The 15,049-nt window shown below is 41.7% G+C and overlaps 1 pseudogene; it reads left to right on the top strand.

Annotated features, from left to right (window-relative positions):
* Positions 1-13,525: 13,525 nt before the first annotated feature.
* Positions 13,526-14,447, top strand: LOC111554992 (annotated as a pseudogene).
* Positions 14,448-15,049: the final 602 nt, after the last annotated feature.

The raw sequence follows: 15,049 nt of genomic DNA on the forward strand, positions 1-15,049 counted from the left end.
TCACTTGAACCCAGGAGGCAGAGGTTGCAGTGAGCCGAGATCACACCACTGCACTCCAGCCTGGTTAACAGAGCAAGACTCTGTCTCAAAAAAAAAAAAAAAAAGAAAGAAAGAAAGAAAGAAAGAATCTGAGTTTGTTTAGGGTAATGATTATGTTTTCTCCATCTCCAGACATCACCAACACCTAGCACAACAGTTAGCATGAGCTCAATGAATATTTATTTTTGAAATAAAGTCCAAGTTATTGATGGATTAGATAGTATTATAATATGAATGTTCTATTCTCATTAGAAAGACTGTCTCAGAAATACATTTTTTGTTGCTACTGACATTTCAGCAAGTTAGTTTTCTTCTTTTGTGCATCTACTATGGAAGCTATAAATGCAATGCATACTTAAGAGTCAATACACTTGTATATCTACACAATGAAATATGGCTTGGCAAGATAAAGGAACAAGCTACAGATATGCACTGTGATGTGGATGAATCCCAAAAGCATTATACTCAGTGAAAGATGCCAGGCAGAAGAGGCTACATGTGCTAGGATTCTATTTATACGAAATATCCACAAAAGGCAAGCTATAAAGATAGAAAGTAGATTCGTGGTTGCTAGGGACAGGGGATAATGGAAATTAGCAGTAAATGTGCATGAGGGATGGAATTGGCATGACGAAAATGTGCTAAAACAGATTTATGGTGATGGTTGCACAACTTGGTGAATTTACTAAAAAAATCACTTGAAAAGAGTGATGTGCAAAATATGCTTTGATAACAGTTTTAAAATCAGTTTAGGTCTCTGGAAGTTTTCTGGCATTCTTAAGAAAGACCAGCACCTATATGTGTAAAGTTCTGAGTAGTCATGAGCACCCCTCACAGGAGGGCAGTTTTCAAATGTGAGAGCACAGAGGCATTCGAGGAGCATATTACCACCCCAGATAAATTTTTGCTTGAGATAGGGGCTCACTATATTGCCCAGGCTGCCCTCAGATTCCTGGGCTCAAGTGATCATCTCACTTGTGCCTTAGTCTCCCAGGTAGCTGGGACTACAGGTGTGGACCTCCATGCCCATTTCCCCCCAAATAAGTCTTAATGGACCCTCCAATACACCGAGATTAAAGTTTCCAACACCAGTACTGGCAAAACTATAAAGGCATCTTCTCCACATGACCCATAGGAGATGCTCCCTGGATTTATGTGCCTTTCCCCACTGCAGACCTTCAAATCAGCGCTGCAACTGGATTCATGTGTCAGATGTGCTAGTTAATGCTGTGGGTCCCAAGGGAATGAGATGTGTAATTCTGACTAGTTTTGATTGAAGGTAAGTGCGATGTCTACACAAACAAAAACAACAATAAAAAGAGATCTTTTAGTGTGTCAAACATGACTGCTCTTTAGTGTAACTCTTACTTGTTTGTAAGTATGCTTTAAAGTCTCTCTCCTTTTTCCATTTCCCACATCGAGTTCCACTAGAAGGACTCCCTTCTGTTACTCTTTGTACATGCACTGCCTCACAGAGGAGGTAGAAAGGTTTCAGGAAGGGAAAACTGAGGGGAAAAAAGCAAAACCATCATACCACCAAAAAACTAAACAGAGTATTCCTATCTCTTGCTGCCTTTTTCTTTTTTCACATTATACCATCAACACCTTCCCTTATATTAAAATTCGTGTTCTGTTCTGGTAGTAGCTTTCCCATGTAGTATTCGCAGCATTTTGCTGTTCTGGCTGGAGTGGGTGTGAGAAGCTTGGACTCTCCCACACTCAGCCTTCCCAAGATCATCATGGGAGACTCCCCCCCAGGCTCTGTGGAACACAGTTGGAATGGAATGATTGACAGCATCCACTTTAATGGTTGAGCAGCATTTTATTTATGGATGAACCATAATTTTCTAAACATATTCCCTTTGTTGGCTATACAGTTTATGTCCAGGTTTTTAAACATGAGATCGTAGTAAGCAGCATGTTGCTAAGTCATTTTGCATATTCAGGATATTTTCTGAAACTTCTAAAAGTGTTACTGGTGTTCAAATTTCTGCACATCTGCATATAGGTTGAAAAGGCACACTCTAAAAATTTTGTTCCAATTAACCTCTGGCAGCAGTGCGTGAGTGTTTGATTCCTTAGTAACTGAGTGTGTCCTCTTTTGTAAATCTCTGCCAGGCTGATAGGTAAAAAATTGTGTTCGTTATGTAAATTTACAATTCTTTGGATAGGAATGAGGTTCAATATTTTTTCTATTTTGATTTGCTTTTTATGTTGTTCTGTTATTCTGCTCTCATGAGCATTTTTTTTTTTTTTTTAAGATAGAGTTTCACTGTTGTTGCCCAGACTGGAGTGCAGTGGCACGATCTTGGCTCACCGCAACCTCCACCTCCCAGGTTCAAGCGATTCTCTTGCCTCAGCCTCCTGAGTAGCTGGGATTACAGGCATGTGCCACCACGCCTGGCTGATTTTGTATTTTTAGTAGAGGCAGCATTTCTCCATGTCGGTCAGGCTGGTCTCGAACTCCCGACCTCAGGTGATCTGCCCACCTAGGCCTGCCAAAGTGCTGGTATTACAGGCGTGAGTCGCCGCACCTGGCCTAGCACTTTGCTTTTTAATTGGCAATTCAGTTACATTTCCCGGGAGGAAAACATTGGCTCATCTTTAGCTATCCTTGAGCCCAGACTCAAGTTTATGTTTCAAGTACTAGCCACCAAGACAGACTCCAAAGTTGCATTTCAGGTCGGAATCCATGCAGTTCTGGATCACTCTCGACCACTTTCAAGTGCATGACCATCTCTTGAAGCACAAGTTTCTTGGGCACCTAATTTAATTTAAAAACCTCAAAGAGTTCTTTGTGTCGTCTTTGAGGAGAAAGAGAAGCTCAGAGGTCTTGGAGGTAGCAATCAGATAAGCACCTTACCAGAGAATCTTTGCTGAAAAATAAATTTAAATAGCAATTAATGCTTTTGTGTAAAGTTAAAGAGGGGTCTTGAGAATGTGATAGTCCAGCTGAGCACAGTGACTCACGCTTGTAATTCCAGCACTTTGGGAGGCAGAGGCAGGCAGATCACTTGAGGTCAGGAGTGTGGTACCAGCCTGGCTAACATGGTGAAAGCCCGTCTCTACTAAAAATTAGCTGGGTGTGGTGGCAGGTGCCTGTAATCACAGCTACTTGGGAGGCAGAGGCAGGAGAATTGCTTGAACCCAGAGGTAGAGGTTGCAGTGAGCTGAGATCACCCACTGTACTCCAGCCTGGGCAACAGAGCAAGACTCCATCTCAAGGAAAAAAAAAAAAGAGAGAGAGAGAGAGAGAATGTGACAACCCAGCTCACCTTTGAGAAGTCCTTGGGATTCGCATTGTCATTGCTTAGTCAATCTCACCTGCCTGCTTGCTTGCCTTCCTTCCTTCTTTCTGGCCTTCCTTTCTTTTCTTTCTGCTTTTAGCGCCTCCTCTTTGACAATACCGCTACAAGACATTGTGGGATTTCAACAACAACAAAAAAGAAGTGTAATAAACTCTGTCCCAGAGGTGTGCATAGGACAAACATTTAGAAAATAATTTAAAAATTACCCCTTTCCTTATGAAAAATAATGTGTTGATACTTTTGCTTTCTACAACCTAGTAAAAGGCAGATTCCCAAAGGTGAATTATTGATGTTTAAAATGTTTTATATACAAAACTAGTAAAACTTCATTTAAAAAATTTAAGTAATATAAAGCTATAAAGCCCAGAGTAAAAGTGCCCCAATGCATGCACTCTAACATGGAAAAGAAGTCACAAATGTTATCACACCCAGAACAAAGGCCTGAGTAGTACTTTGCAGACACTTTCCCATGTTCATACACATATGGAGCATATATGTAACAAAATGCTGCTTGAGTTCTCTCCTTTTGTTTTGAAATCTTGGCTAAATCTTCAAAGCTGAAGCCAGTCATCTCAACAAAGCCACACATTCTAAACACAGTGCCAAAGAGTTGCCCAAATCACCCTTCAGTCTTATAACAAGTTGGCAAAGTTGGCCCTTCTACCTTGCCCTTCCACCCCATCTAGCTTCTAGAAGCAGAAGGTCAGTCTCATGAAGGAGAAAGGGAGTCATCCAGGTAGTGAGGTGCATGCCCAGGGAAAAAGTGCTTTGACAGAACCAGGAATGTCCCCCTCCAATCCCTCAGCCCAATCTAACCAAAAAGGGCACCAAGAGTGCCAATCATAGAGAAGGAGGGTGTCAGCACCAAAGGGAGACTGGCATCTGTGTGCAGCTGCATGCTTACTCAGCTGTGGGACTTCGTGAATGAGCCTGCAGTGTGTCCTTTCACATGTGAACACATAGAAACTGGCACCTGCTTTTCACCTGGAGATTCTGAAGTCACTAATGTCCCCATCACCCCTGAGGGCACTAAGGCTGACTGGAGCTGCACAGAAGAGAGAATAGCAGCAGGATAAGGCACCACACTCACCATTCAGCATGGCAGTGGTGTGTGGTCTTAGTCCCTGGTTATTAGGAAAATACAAATGCAAATATTGAAACATCATTATGTGACATGTTGGCAAAAATGTAGAAGATTTATAAAATCTTGTTTTGTAAAATGTGTGTGGAAAAAGGCACTCATACATTATATATAAGACTATGTCTTCATCTTTATTCTGTTGCTATAACTGAATACCACAGACCAATGTACAAAGAATAGAGGTTTATTTAACTCACAGTTCTAGAGGCTGAGAAGTTCAAGAGCATGGCACCAGCATCTGATGAGGGCTTTGTGCTGCCTCATAACATGGTGGAAAATACCACAAGGCAAGAGAGGAAGCAAGAGGAAAGCAAGAAAGCCAAAGTCACTTTTTTTTATTATAATACTTTAAGTTCTAGGGTACATGTGCACAACATGCAGGTTTGTTACATATATATATGTGCCATGTTGGTGTGCTGCACCCATTAACTCGTCATTTACATTAGGTATATCTCCTAATGCTATCCCTCCCCCTTACCCCTTCCCCACAATAGGACCCAGTGTGTGATGTACCCCTTCCTGTGTCAAAGTGATCTCATTGTTCAATTCCCACCTATGAGTGAGAACATGTGGTATTTGGTTTTCTGTTCTTGTGATAGTTTGCTGAGAATCATGGGTTCCAGCTGCATCCATGTCCCTACAATGGACACGAACTCATCATTTTTTATGGCTGCATAGTATTCCATGATGTATATGTGCCACATTTTCTTAATCCAGTTTGTCACTGATGGACATTTGGGTTGATTCCAAGTCTTTGCTATTGTGAATAGTGCCACAATAAACATACATGCACATGTGTCTTTATAGCAGCATGACTTATAATCCTTTGGGTATATCCCCAGTAATGGGATGGCTGGGTCAAATGATATTTCTAGTTCTAGATCCTTGAGGAATCACCACACTGTTTTCCACAATGGTTGAACTAGTTTACAGTCCCACCAACAGTGTAAAAGTGTTCCTATTTCTCCACATCCTCTCCAGCACCTGTTGTTTCCTGATTTTTTAGTGATTGCCATTCTAACTGGTGTGAGATGGTATCTCATTGTGGTTTTGATTTGCATTTCTCTGATGGTGAGTGATGATGAGCATTTTTTCATGTGTCTGTTGGCTGCATAAATGTCTTCTTTTGAGAAGTATCTGTTCATATCCTTTGCCCACTTTTTGATGGGGTTGTTTGGTTTTTTCTTGTAAATTTGATTGAGTTCTTTATAGGTTCTAGATATTAGCCCTTTGTCAGATGAGTAGATTGCAAAAATTTTCTCCCATTCTGTAGGTTGCCTGTTCACTCTGATGGTAGTTTCTTTTGCTGTGTAGAAGCTCTTTAGTTTAATTAGATCCCATTTGTCAATTTTGGCTTTTGTTGCCATTGCTTTTGATGTTTTAGACATGAAGTCCTCGCCCATGCCTATGTCCTGAATGGTATTACCTAGGTTTTCTTCTAGGGTTTTTATGGTATTAGGTCTAACATTTAAGTCTCTAATCCATCTTGAATTAATTTTCATATAAGGCATAAGGAAAGGATCCAGTTTCAGCTTTCTACTTATGGCTAGCCAATTTTCCCAGCACCTTTTATTAAATAGGGAATCCTTTCCTCATTTATTGTTTTTGTCAGATTTATCAAAGATCAGATGGCTGTAGATCTGTGATATTATTTCTGACAGCTCTGTTCTGTTCCATTGGTCTATATCTCTGTTTTGGTACCAGTACCATGCTGTTTTGGTTACTGTAGCCCTGTAGTATAGTTTGAAGTCAGGTAGCCTGATGCCTCTGGCTTTGTTCTTTTGGCTTAAGATTGTCTTGGCAATGTGGGGTGTTTTTGGTTCCATATGAACTTTAAAGCAGTTTTTTGCAATTCTGTGAAGTATTGCCAGTATTTTATTGAGGATTTTTGCATCGATGTTCATCAGGGATATTGGTCTAAAATTCTCTTTTTTTGTTGCATCTCTGTCAGGCTTTGGTATCAGGATGATGTTGGCCTCGTAAAATGAGTTAGGGGGGATTCCCTCTTTTTCTATTGATTGGAATAGTTTCAGAAGGAATGGTACCAACTCCTCCTTGTACCTCTGGTAGAATTTGGCTGTGAATCCGTCTGGTCCTGGACTTTTTTTGGTTGGTAAGCTATTAATTATTGCCTCAATTTCAGAGCCTGCTATTGGTCTATTCAAGGATTCAACTTCTTCCTGGTTTAGTCTTGGGAGAGTGTAAGAGTCCAGGAAATTATTCATTTCTTCTAGGTTTTCTAGTTTATTTGCATAGAGGTGTTTATAATATTCTCTGATGATAGTTTGTATTTCTGTGGGGTCAGTGGTGATATCCCCTTTATGATTTTTTATTGCATCTATTGATTTGAATCTTCTCTCTTTTTTTCTTTATTAGGCTTGCTAGTAGTCTATCAATTTTGTTGATCTTTTCAAAAACCAGCTCCTGGATTCATTGATTTTTTGGAGTTTTTTTGTGTCTCTATCTTCTTCAGTTCTGCTCTGATCTTAGTTATTTCTTGACTTCTGCTAGCTTTTGAATGTGTTTGCTCTTGCTTCTCTAGTTCTTTTAATTGTGATGTTAGGGTGTCAATTTTAGATCTTTCCTGCTTTCTCTTGTGGGCACTTAGTGCTATAAATTTCTCTCTACACACTGCTTTAAATGTGTCCCAGAGATTCTGGTATGTTGTATCTTTGTTCTCATTGGTTCCTAAGAACATCTTTATTTCTGCCTTCATTTCTTATGTACCCAGTAGTCATTCAGGAGCAGGTTGTTCAGTTTCCATGTAGTTGAGTGGATTTGACTGAGTTTCTTAGTCCTGAGTTCTAGTTTGATTGCACTGTGGTCTGATAGATAGTTTGTTTTAATTTCTGTTCTTTTACATTTGCTGAGGAGTGCTTTACTTCCAACTATGTGGTCAATTTTGGAATTAGTGTGATGTCGTGCTGAGAAGAATATATATTCTGTTGATTTGGGGTGGAGAATTCTGTAGATGTCTATTAGGTCCACTTGGTGCAGAGTTGAGTTCAATTCCTGGATATCCTTGTTAACTTTCTGTCTTGTTGATCTGTCTGATGTTCACAGTGGGGTGCTGAAGTCTCCCATTATTATTGTATGGGAGTCTAAGTCTCTTTGTAAGTCTCCAAGGACTTGCTTTATGAATCTGGGTGCTCCTGTATTGGGTGCATATATATTTAGGATAGTTAGCTCTTCCTAATGAATTGATCCCTTTACCATTATGTAATGGCCTTCTTTGTCTCTTTTGATCTTTGATGGTTTAAAGTCTGTTTTATCAGAGACTAGGATTGCAACCCCTGCTTTTTTTGTTTTCCATTTGTTTGGTAGATCTTCCTCCATCCCTTTATTTTGAGCCTATGTGTGTCTCTGCATGTGAGATGGGTCTCCTGAATATAGCAAACTGATGGGTCTCGACTCTTTATCCAATTTGCCAGTCTGTGTCTTTTAATTGGACCATTTAGTCCATTTACATTTAAGGTTAATATTGTTATGTGTGAACTTGATCCTGTCATTGTGATATTAGCTGGTTATTTTGCTCGCTAGTTGATGCAGTTTCTTCCTAGCATCAATGGACTTTACATTTTGACATGCTGACATGTCAACATTTTTTTGTTTTTTTTGAGATGGAGTCTCACTCTTATCCTCTAGGTGGGAGTGCAATGGCGTGATCTTGCCTCACTGCAACCTCTGCCTCCCGGGTTCAAGCGATTCTCCTGTCTCAGCCTCCTGAGTAGCTGGGATTACAGGTGCCTGCCACCATGCCCGGCTAATTTTTGTATTTTTAGTAGAGACAGGATTTCACCATGTTGACCAGGATGGTCTCAAACTCCTGACCTCAAGTGATCTGCCCACCTTAGCCTCCCAAAGTGTTGGTATTACAGGCGTGAGCCACCACACCTGGCCCTAAAGTCACCTTTCATAACAACCCAATGTGACAGTAACTAATCCAGTCCCAAGAGAGCAAGAACTCACTCACTTTCTCTAGCCAACATTAATCCCTTCATGACGGTGAATCCCTCATCATCCAAGGGCCTCTTAAAGGTGTCACCACCTGTCAACACCTTTACATTAAGGACTAGCCTCAACATGAGTTTTGATGGGGATAAACCATATACAAGACATAACTAACTACAAATTTAAATACCTTCTTTGGATGACAATTGTCCGTGTATATTAAAATGTTAAAGACATATGCCTTTTCAGCCAACAATTCCACTTCCAGCACTCTATTTAAAAAAATAATAATAATCTCCCAAAGTTCTCGAGAGATGATTTCTAACCCACCAGTGTGGAGGTAGGAAGAGCAGAACTGGTGGGAGGCTTTGAATAAATCCTGATAAGGAACCAAGAGAATGACTGTGAGGATGAAGAAGAGGAGAGTGACTAGAAATTGTTAACAGTTTGAATTAACAGGACTTAAAGGCTCTCATGGATTGAATTGTGTCCCACAAAAATGTATATTGAATTCCTAATCCCCAGTACCCATGAATGTGACCTTATTTGGAAATGGGGTATTTGCTGATGTAATCAAGTTAAGATGAGGTTATATTCACATGTTAGGGGGGCCCTAGTCCAATACGACTGATGCCTTTATAAAAAGAGAAGAGATACAGACATACAAGGAGAATGTCACATGATGATGGAGGTAGAGAAAGGAGCAATGCCTCTACAAGCCAAGGAATGTAAAGGATTGTCAGGATTACCAGAAAGGCATAGAACGGATTCTCCCCTGCAAGCTTCAGGAAGAGCATGACCTTGCTGACAACATGGTCTTGGACTTCTAGATTCCAGAATTGTGAGAGCACACATTTCTGTCATTTTGGTTGTTTTCAGCCACTCAGTTTGTGGCACAGTGCTCCCCTTTATCCACTGTTTCATGTTCCACAGTTTTAGTTATGTGTGGTCAACTACAGTTTGAAAATATTAAATGGAAAACTCCAGAGGTAAACAATTCATTGTTTTTAATTGTGCACCATTCTGAGTAGTGTGGTATGATCTCACACTGTCCACTCCATCCCGCCAGGACATGAATCATCCCTTTGTCCAGCAGATCCATGCTGTAGACACTGCCCACCTGCAAATCACTTAGGAGCTGGCTCGGTTATCAGATTTAAAAAAAAAAAAAAAGGCCACAATATATATAGGGTTTGGTACTATCAGTGACTTCAGGCATCCAATGGAGTCTCAGAACATATCTCCTGCAGATAAGGGTGGACTACTGTATTCTGTTACAACAGCCCTGGGAAACGAATACAGAGGCCAACTGGTGAAAGTGGCCAGGAAGAGAGAAAATCAAAGATGACTTCAGATGAGCCTGGCTTGGGCCACTGCGTCCATGCTAGTACCGTGAACTGTGCTGATAGATGTAGAAAACATAGAAGGGGAGCAGCTCAGTTGGGGCAGGACATGAGTAAGGAATTTACTGTCTGATACGGTAAGTCATGGCCCAGGATCTACCTGTGTGGACATGTCCAGTCAGCTAAGCTGAGCAGGGAGGTCATAATAGCCTGGACTATGGGTGAATGGGTCTAAAGAGATATCAAATTCAGTTTGAAACGTGTTAGCATTCAGATTGGAAAATCTTCACCTTCATTCTCTCTAAGGTGAGAGAGACCCTACTCCATGGCAGAGAAACACACCTCTCAGCAGAAACGCACCCAGAACAAGCATGGTGAGTTCTGGGATCTAGGTCCCTTTCCTGCTGAACAAGGACCCCATTCTCGCTGATTCTTTGGAGCTGGTGTGGGTCCTCTCTGGCCTCTGGACTTCCCCATGAGCTGGACAGCACTGCTCCCCAGAGCATTGTGGAGACATCCTGCGAGAAGAGCCACGAGGCAGGATCTGGGGGCACCTGCCTCTAACTTGGGGTGTGGTCTGGCCTGGGCACGTAATGACTCAGAGCCTCTCCCTGGGAACCACTCACTGGGAAGTAACTGTGGAGCTATGCATAAAGGAAGGTGAGAACCAAAGTAACTCCATCGTTAGTTCAAGCATTTTATTTTACAGAGGAGCAAAATCAGACATGCAGAAGTTAAGTAGTGTATTCAAGGTCACAGACAAATGGGTTTTGAAGTTGGAATTGAAAAGTGCTCTTTTCATTAAAGCATTTCTAAGGTCTCTTTCAGTCTTTAAATCCTCTGGTTATAAAAGCAATTTATAAATAGAATGGGGTGCTAGAAGTTTCTAAATACCACCAGACACCAAAAACTGCTGTTTAAAGAGAGGAACTAATTGGAATTCATCACAATTCAGAGGCCACACATTAATTCTGTGCAGTGGAGCAAGACCTGTATGGCAGATCATTTGAATGCAGGAGGTCAGTCAGCTAGATTGCTTCTTTAGATCTTCAAGAACATTCAAGAACACTGTCAAAACCTTTCTATTACAAACATTTGCAGGTTGGTTTTTCAAAAATGTTTCCTGCCATACAGAAATGGGGTGGCTTGAAAACTTGCCCCTGCATGCCCCCACCCCAGCTCAAAAAGGAAAACAAATGTGGTTGCAGCAGCTTTGCCCTAAAGTCGGTATCCAGACAGAAATTGTGAAAAATAGCAACCAGTCACTTCCCCAGGTGACCTGTTCATTGAAAATGAACTCCCCTCAGGCCACATGGAGGCAGGCTCCAGGGTCTGAGCTAGACTTTGAATGTGTCTAACAAATGAAGAGACAGGACTAGAGAGGTGTTCCCCTGCCACCAGCCACATCCAGATGTAACCACAGACCAAGGCTAGTTGCTGGGGGAGCTGAGCCTTCCCAGGCAGAGAAGAAAGAAGCATCTCCTACTCTCCACCCACCCTAACTCCTCTTCGTCTTTTCTCTGTCTTGGACCATCCATATTTCCCCTGAGTTTCCTTTCTCTTTTCTTTGTCTTCATTCTTACTCTCGCCTCTCTGCTCCTCTTTCTAAATCTTTCATATCTTTCTCTTGACCATGTCTCTTCTCCCTAATACCCAACCCCAACTCTGGTCTGTCTATTCCTGGACAGACAGAAATGAAGTCACTTTCAACCAATAAAAATCAATAATTCCAATGCCATGAAAAGGCTAGTCATATGGTAATGAGTAGGGCCAATCCTTTCCTCCTAATAGGCTACAGTGACTCCAGATGGTCATGGACTGGCCACCATGGAATCATCAGCCCCAGAAGGATACAACAAGCTCCATAAGGCAGCACCATCTTGGTTCTCAGGTTCTCTGAATGGCCAAACGTCAAAACCACCATAATGGAAAATTCAGCATGTATAGGAAGCTCTCCTTCCACTCCCAACATAAAGAATGGGTAGAAATACACGTGTGTGTGTGTGTGTGTGAATATACTAAATGCCACTAAACTGTACAATGGTTAAAATGGTATATGTCATGTATATTTTACCACAATAAAAATAACAAGGACAGCCAGAGTCAATCATTGCAAAGATAGGGAGAATGGGAGGTCACAGTCATTGGAAGGAGAGGCCACCTAAGGGTGTGTGTGTGTGTGGACAGAGATAGAGATAGATAAAAGTTATGTAACATAGTCAAATTCAAAAGGAAGAAACGAAAATTTAAGAATAGGACTTTTAAGGACACAAGAGTGAGAAAGTGTTAAAGCCAGGTAGCCCTCAGTGAGTTAAGAGGAAACATGTAATTCAGAACTAGGGTTGAAGCCCCAAGCACCTGCTCAGCAGGTGTTGGAACTGTGTTCTATGCATAAACAGTGAAAAAGCCAAATGCTATCACTGAAGGATGACCAGAAAACTCTACCCAAAGGTTATAAATGTACTAGCATTTCTTCCAATAACCCTAGAGGCTGATGAAACCATAGCTCTAACAATGGTCCCTCTCTGAAGACTTTAGGCAGAAATCGGGACCAGAAGAATCTTTGCAATGAGCCAGGCATGGTGGCTCCCACCTGTAATCCCAGCACTTTCGGAGGCCAAGGCGGGCAGATAACGAGGTCAGGAGTTCAAGACCAGCCTGATCAACATGGTGAAACTCTGTCTCTATGAAAAATACAAAAATTAGCCTCGGGAGGTGGCATGCGCCTGTAATCACAGCTACTCAGGAGGCTGAGGCAGGAGAATCGCTTGAATCCAGGAGGCAGAGTTTGCAATGAGCCAAGATTGTGCCACTGCACTCCAGCCTAGGCAACAGAGTGAGACTCCATCTTAAAAAGGAAAAAAAAAGAATCTTTGCAATGAAATCTATTCCAACTCTGTACCTTGGGTCTCATGTTAGCAAATAAGCAGTTAGCATAGAAATAGACCTTTGGTTTCCCGAAGCTGAAACTTTGGAATTGTGCCTGGAACCAATCATTATTTTATTTGCCCAAATCCTGTACCAGACATAGGTCATATGCATCCAATAGGCACCCCTTATTGGCTTTTTATGGATGTTCATTAACAGCTCCATTGTTAGCCAGGCCATTTAGAGACACTGAGCTGGAAACACCAGCTGCTTCACGAAAGTTGTGGATACGGCTGAGCCTTCCACCGAGGGTTGTAAAGCCCTAATGGAGTGGCAGCACGGTAGGGCAATTCAGGCCAATTTAGATTTTGTAGCATGTACATTTATAAATGACTGTTTCCTGCCCTGCTCTGATTTTTTTGTTCAAACCCTTTCCATTCACCTGGAATACTAACCTAAGGATAGTGGTTTCCACTTATCATCCAGGCCACTGACATACGGATTTACAAAGAGTTTTTCCATTCCCTCAGACGCTAATGCCTTCCATTTGTACAGAATGTTTAACATTTACCAAATACTTTCACAGAACCATCCAGTTCCTATGAAGTAGGTAAAAGGGTCAGTGTTATTATCCTTGAGAAAAAGAGGTTCAGGGAGGTTTTGGGACTTGCTCAAAGATACACAGAAACGCTGGAGCTTGCAGGAGTCCAGGTGGCCTTTCCTTCCAATGACCATGACCTTCCATTCTCCATGTCTTGACACTGATTAACTCTGGCTCTTTATTTTTATTGTGGTAAAATATACGTAGCATAAAATTTACAACTTTTAAGTGTATAGTTCAGTGGCATTAAATATACTCACATTGTTGGATTCATCCTCGTGCACCATAGGTGGCACAGGCATCAAGATGTCCAATCAAGTGGTCTGCCGGGAAGTCAGTCATGCTGGGAGCTGGTACTCAGCCTCAGGACCACAGCTGAATGCACAGCTAGAAGGTTGGCTTTCACAAGTACAGTCTACAAAAAGACCTGCTAGAGCCATTATTGCACTCCGTGCAGGATATACTTACTGTGGGTCTTGTGCCACCCATGCTTACAAACAAGTGGATCCGTCTATTACCCAGAGAATTTTCATCCTTGGGCCTTCTCATCATGTGTCCCTCTCTCAATGTGCACTTTCCAGTGTGGATATATACAGGACATCTCTGTATCATCTTCATATCGACCAAAAGATTTACAGAGAACCGTGGAAGACAGGGATGTTTGAACGCATGTTTCTGAGACAAAATATGAACATAGCATTGAAATGCATTTGCCTTACACAGGTAAAGCCATGCAAATCCATAAGGATGAGTTTACCATTATCCCTATGCTGGTTGGAGCTCTGAGTGAGTCAAAGGAACAGGAATTCAGAAAACTCTTCAGTAAATACCTAGCGGGTCCTAGTAATTTCTTCGGTGGTTCCTTCTGATTTTTGCCATTGGAGTCAAAGGTTTCGTTACAGTTACTATGATGAAGCCCACAGGGAGACTTATAGATCCATTGAGTATCTAGATAAAATGGATATGAGTATTATAGAACAATTAGACCCTATATCTTTTAGCAATTACTTGAGGAAATACCATAATATTACATGTGGAAGATATCCCTTTGGGGTATTATTAAATGCTATCACAGAGCTCCAGAAGAATGGAAGAATATGAGCTTTTCATGTTTGAATCATGCCCAGTCAAACCACTGTAGAAACTGGCAAAACAGTTCAGTGACTTATGCAGCTGGAACACTCACGGTCCACTGAAGCTCTGAATCCTCAGGGAGACCACCTGCGCATTCTCATACTCTCTCCCGGGTCCTAGCCTAACCTTCACCAAGATATTGGTCCTGGTTTGGGGGGATTATGAAAGCTCAAACTAAAAGAACTTTCTTCTCTTTGTTTCTAGTAGGCATAGTCCTTCCTTGATTCCAACTCATTAAAAAATGCTTTATAGTTTAGGGCAATGGTAGTCTGTCCAGAATTGGTGGGTTCTTGGTCTTGCGACTTCAAGAATGAAGCTGTGGACCATCGTAGTGAGTGTTACAGTTCTTAAAGATAGTGTGTCCAGAGTTTGTTCCTTCAGATGTTCAGATGTGTCTGCAGTTTTCTTCCTTCTGGTGGGTTCGTGGTCTTGCTGGCTTCAGCAGTGAAGCTGCAGGCCTTCACTGGTGAGTGTAATAGCTCATAAAGTCAGTGTGGACCCAAAGAGTAAACAGCAGCCAGATTTATCCTAAAGAATGAAAGAACAAACCTTCCACACTGTGGAAAGGAAACCACGTTGCCGCTACTGGCTCAGGCAGCCTGCTTTTATTGCCTTATCTGACCCCACCCAAATCCTGCTGACTGGTCCATTTTACAGAGAGCTG

Source organism: Piliocolobus tephrosceles, chromosome 5 (genome assembly GCF_002776525.5).
Source record: "Piliocolobus tephrosceles isolate RC106 chromosome 5, ASM277652v3, whole genome shotgun sequence".
NCBI lineage: Eukaryota > Metazoa > Chordata > Mammalia > Primates > Cercopithecidae > Piliocolobus > Piliocolobus tephrosceles.